The following is a 6,000-nucleotide window of genomic DNA, read 5'->3' on the forward strand; positions in this document are numbered from 1 at the left end:
AGATCCCCCCCCCCCTCTTCCCAATTGGTATAGGCAGAGTTACCCCCCTCTTCCCCATTGGTATAGGCAGAGTTACCCCCCTCTTCCCCATTGGTATAGGCAGTTACCCCCCCCTTTCCCCATAGGTATAGGCAGAGTTATCTCCCCCCCTCTTTCCCATAGGTATAAGCAGGTACACCCCCCCCCTCTTTCCCATAGGTATATGCAGTTACACCCCCCTCATTCCCATAGGTATATGCAGTTACACCCCCCCTCTTTCCCATATGTATAGGCAGTTACCCCCCCCCCCCTTTCCCCATAGGTATAGGCAGAGTTATCCCCCCCCCCCCTCTTTCCCATAGGTATGTGCAGCTACACCCCCCCCCTCTTTCCCATAGGTATATGCAGTTACACCCCCCTCATTCCCATAGGTATATGCAGTTACACCCCCCTCTTTCCCATATATATATGCAGCTACACCCCACCTTCCCCATAGGTATATGTAGAGTAACCCCCCCCCTCCCCTCCCCTATAGGTATATGTAGAGTAACCCCCCCTCCCCTTCCCCATTGGTATATGTAGAGTAACCCCCCTCCCCTTCCCCATAGGTATATGTAGAGTAACCCCCCTCTCCCCTTCCCCATAGGTATATGTAGAGTAACTCCCCCCCCCCTTCCCTTAGGTATATGTAGAGTAACCCCCCCTTCCCCATAGGTATATGTAGAGTAACCGCCCCCCTCCTCCCCCATAGGTATATGTAGAGTAACCCCCCTCCTCCCCTATAGTAGGTATATGTAAAGTAACCCCCCCTCCCCATAGGTATATGTAGAGTAAACTCACCCCCCCCCCCTTCCCCATAGGTGTATGCTAAGTTGAGAAAAAAAAAATGAAAAAAGGATGCTCACCTGATGTCCCACGCAGCGATCTCCTCAGCTGCAGGGCCCGCGTCTTCTTCCCTCCACAGTACAGGCGCTGATGAGTGACGTCACCGGCGCCTGTACTGCGTGCTGCGTGGGGGCGGAGGTCACGTCTCCTCTGTGTAGCTGCAGATGCGGCTCACACAGAGGAGACGCCTTCTCCTGTATGTGCGTGTATCGCGCATACAGGAGAAGGCACTGCTGTCTGCTGGGGATCTGGGACGAGTGTCCGGGATCCTCAGTAGTGGTGGCGGCGGCGGCGGCGGGTCAGTCCACCCCTGGCACCCCCCTTGTGAGCGGCACCCGGGGCGGGCCGCCCCCCCCCCCCCTTAGCACGCCACTGGGGCTAAGGGGCCCCCGCTACGCCACTGATACCAGGTCCAACTGGTTGCCTGCACACGCATATTTTTTGCACTTTGCTATTTTTGGGTTGTGCTGCTTTCCCTGTATTTTTTCAATTTTTTCTTTTTCTATCTATCTATCTATCTCATATCTATCTTTCTATCTATTTCATATCTATCTATCTATCTATCTGTAAACCAACAATATCATATGCGGAGCCCAGTGCAGTTACATTATCTAAACATCTGATCGTAACGTTCTCTCCATCATGTGTTTCTCTATAACAACCAGTAAGACAAATCTACGACATGTAACATCTGTACATCAGGAAGTCAACGCTACATATATCATCATACGAGCCAAAGAGAAGAACAATTCTTACTATAAGAAGAGAAGTAGAAGGAAACCTAAAGTGCCTGTGATATAAGGAGATCTTCTACAGGACAATCTGCTTCCTTTCAAGGATTTAGAGTAAAGGTAAGTTGCTGTTGATCCTCAGCGTTTCTTGGTAACTTTAGTGTATTCTGTATATTTAGATGAACTTATTAAAGATTTTCTGTAAAAATTTTGACGAACTCTTTTTTTTTTTTCAATGGTCAGCTCTTGGGTAATAGATGTGATTAATTTACATTACTCCATGTGTATACTGGAATTGCATTGTGTGAAACTCCATGGAGCCCCCAACCGAGGGATATTGACAGATATTTAGTGTTTCTTCTATTTGTGAATAATGGCACCAACTGCTGGCACCAACTAAACTTCTCCCCGAGCTCCTTGGCGATGGTCTTGTAGCCCATTCCAGCCTTGTGTAGGTCTACAATCTTCTCCCTGACATCCTTGGACAGATCTTTGGTCTTGGCCATGGTAGAGAGTTTAGAATCTGATTCTGTGGACAGGTGTCTATTATACAGGTAACAAGCTGAGATTAGGAGCACTCTCTATATGAGAGTGCTTCTAATTTCAGATCGTTACCTGTAGAAAGGACACCTGGGAGCTAGAAATCTTGATGATTGATAGAGGATCCATTTTTTCCTTTGCCGTATAGCAGTTTGTTCCAATCAGTCTCTCTGATGCTATCAACACTTGTATGGTGATGTGGTTCTGTATAGGTAACACAGAGTCCCCCAATTACCATACTGCTTTATCCACAGGCAAATGGTAAAAATAGACTCAGTGTAATAACTGGCTCTGTCTGCACCCATAGGGTTAATTCTGCATAGCTCTTTTGTTTATGTTGGTTACTGGGACAATGCCCTGAGCTGCTTGGGTATGGTTGGGGTTTCTTCCCAGCCTATTCAATCAGGATTCTCCTTTCCCCTATACTCTCATATATAAGGAAGTCACTTTCTCTTGTGCTTTGCTTTGCCTGTTGACTGAAGCTAGCACTCCTTTTATCTCTATTGTTTATTTTGGTACTCTGTTCTAGTGTTGCTCACGAATATTCGCAATGCAAATTTTATTCGCAAATATTTATTTTAGCTTGGTTCTTGACATCTCTTCTGGTATTTGCATTGTTACTTTGCTATCTCTTGGTACCGACTTTTGGCTAGACTGTGTGTTTGTCTTAGTGTATCTCTGTTAGTTTGTGTGCCTCCAGCTGTTCCCGACTCCTACTGTTTTGTAGTTTATAATTTTGACTCTGTCTGTCCCTGAATTTAGTAGGAAGGGAATATCCTCGTGGTTGTGGACCCGTTGTTTACACAAGTAGGCAGGGACTGAGGGTGTGGACAATATTAGGGCTTCACTTAATCTCTTCCCACCGTGACACTCAGAATTAGGAAAGTCAGTTTATGTAGGAGGTGAAGCACAGGCAGCACTAGATGTATATGTAATGACAGAGTAAGGGGGATGCAAGTGACATTGGGTAATAAAAGTTGCCACTTTCACCACTATTCCCCAGAGAGAGAAAGATTAGTTTCGTCAAAGAATGAGAGCAGAATATTAGGACTCTCAGGAGCAATAGGTAAACGTCTGGCCATGTTGTGGGCAGGCTCCATCCTCCCTTACACATATTTCCCCTTGTCCCAGCATTCTCATTTTTTGTTTGTCACTTTCTTTTTCATGAAGTAGATGAGTGATATTTTTATTTTAAGTCGCCAATTCTTCTAATAGACAGGGTGACTACTAGGAGGGTGACTTGAAGTTCCTGGCCCCAATCCTAAATTTCTAACACGTATAATACTGGTGTCCGTTTATTTATTAGCCAAACAGTTGGGCTCCTTTTACCCCTTAAGGATGCAGGACGTAAATGTACGTCCTGGTGCGGTGGTACTTAACGCACCAGGACGTACATTTACCTCCTGTACATAACCGCGGGCATCGGAGCGATGCCCGTGTCATGCGCGGCCGATCCCGGCTGCTGATCGCGATCTCGCGGGCGTCCGCCATTAACCCATCAGATGCCGGGATCAATACAGATCCTGGCATCTGCGGCAGGACGTGATTTCAATGAATGATCTGATCGCCCGCAGCGCTGCTGCGAGGATCCTATCATTCAGAACGCCGCACGGAGGTTCCCTCACCTGCCTCTGTCCGGCTCCCGGTGTCTTCTGCTCTGGTCTGAGATTGAGCAGACCAGAGCAGAAGATGTCCTATGTCCTATACATAGAACAGATCAGTATTAGCAATCATGGTATTGCTATGAATAGTCCCCTATGGGGACTATTCAAGTGTAAAAAAATAAAAAATGTAAAATTAAAAGTAAAAAAAAAGTGAAAAATCCCCTCCCCCAATAAAAAAGTAAAACGTCAGTTTTTTCCTATTTTACTCCCAAAAAGTGTAAAAAATAAATTTAATAGACATATTTGGTATCACCGCGTGCGTAAATGACCGAACTATTAAAATTAAATGTTAATGATCCCGTACTGTGAACGGCGTGAACGTAAAAAAAAAAAAAAGTACTAAATTGCTACTTTTTTAATACATTTTATAAAAAAATTATAAAAAATGTATTAAAAGTTTTTTATATGCAAATGTGATATCAAAAAAAGTACAGATCATGGCACAAAAAATGAGCCCCCATACCGCTGCTCATACGGAAAAATGAAAAAGTTATAGGTCATCAAAATAAAGGGATTATAAATGTACTAATTTGGTTAAAAAGTTTGTGATTTTTTTTAAGCACAACAATAATATAAAAGTATGTTATCATGGGTATCATTTTAATCGTATTGACCCTCAGAATAAAGAACACACGTCATTTTTACCGTAAATTGTACGGCGTGAAAACGAAACCTTCCAAAATTAGCAAAATTGCGTTTTTCTTTTTAATTTCCCCACAAAAATAGTGCACAAGGGCCCAACTGCACAAGGGCCCAGCAAGTAAGGGGGCCCACCGCCAGTGGCATAGCTATAGAGGTATCTGTACACTGGGCCCGCATCCCCCCCCCCCGTTAGTGTAACTGTCGCTTTAAGAGCAGAGGGGCTTTATAAAGATGAGCCAGTTAGGGCTTTGCAAGTTTGCAGTGTTTCTCAACAAAAATGCCTACATGTTGCAAGACTACAACTCCCAGCATGTCCAGGCATGCTGGGAGTTGTAGTTTTGCAACAGCTGGAGACACACTGGTTGGTAAACACTGTGATATATAGATATATAGGTAGACTGGGCATAGATCAGCGTGTCCCTACCATGGTGCCTCCAGCTGTTGCAAAACTACAGTGCAGACATGCTGGGAGTTGTAGTTTTGCAACAGCTGGAGACACCATGGTTGGAAAACACTGATCTATGTCCTATCTATCTATCTATCCCATTTCTATCTATCCCATATCTATCTATCTATCAATCTATTTCATATCTATCTATCTATATCATATCTATCTATGTATCTATCTATCTCATATCTATCTATCTATCTCATATCTATCTATCTATTTCTCATATCTATCTATCTATCTAAATTAAAGGAGCAGAGGGTTAATGGAAGCAGGGGGGGATTGTAATGAAAGCAGGGGGGGTTAATGGAAATGTGTGTGTGTAATGGAAGCACAGGGGGATAGAATGGAAAGAGGGGCAGGATGGGGTGAATGGAACGAGCGGGGGGGGGTTAATGGAAGCAGGGGGGGTTAAGGGAAGTGGGGGTGTATGTGTAATGGAAGCATGGGGAGGGGTAAATGGAAGCAGGGGGAGGGGGTAAATGGAAGCAGGGAGTTAATGAAGCAGGGGAGGGGGGGGTATTGGAAGCAGGGGGTTAATGGAAGCAGGGAGGGTAAAGGAATGAGGGGCAGGATGGGGTGAATGAAAGAAGCGGGGGTTAATGGAAGCGCAGTGGGGGGAATGGAAGCCCAGGGGGGAAGGAAGGAGGGGCAGGATGGGGTGAATGGAAGGAGCAGGAGGGGTTAATGGGTGCAGGGGGGTAGCGGAAGCATGTGGGTGAATGGAAGGAGGGGCAGAATGGGGAGAATGGAAGGAGCAGGGGGTAATGGAAGTAATGGAAGTGGGGGTGAATGGAAGCAGGGGCAGGAGGGGTGAATGGAAAAAAGAGCAGGGGGGTCAATGGAAGAATGGAAGCAGTGAGGGGGGGAATGGAAGCATGAGGGGGGGATAATAGAAATGGAGGGTGAATGGAAGGAGGATGAGAGAGCGGGGGGGGGTTAATAGCAGTGGGGGGGGGGGTTCCTGAACAATAGACATATGGGGGGGGGGCAGGCACATTCTTTGCACAGGGGCCCTCTGCTGTCTGTGTCCGCCCCTGGTCCTACTTCTTCCCATAACTTGCATTTGATCTTAAAAAAAAATTTTTCATCCTTTCACAGGTTAAAAATC

Source organism: Hyla sarda, chromosome 10, assembly GCF_029499605.1.
Source record: "Hyla sarda isolate aHylSar1 chromosome 10, aHylSar1.hap1, whole genome shotgun sequence".
Taxonomy (NCBI): Eukaryota; Metazoa; Chordata; class Amphibia; order Anura; family Hylidae; genus Hyla; species Hyla sarda.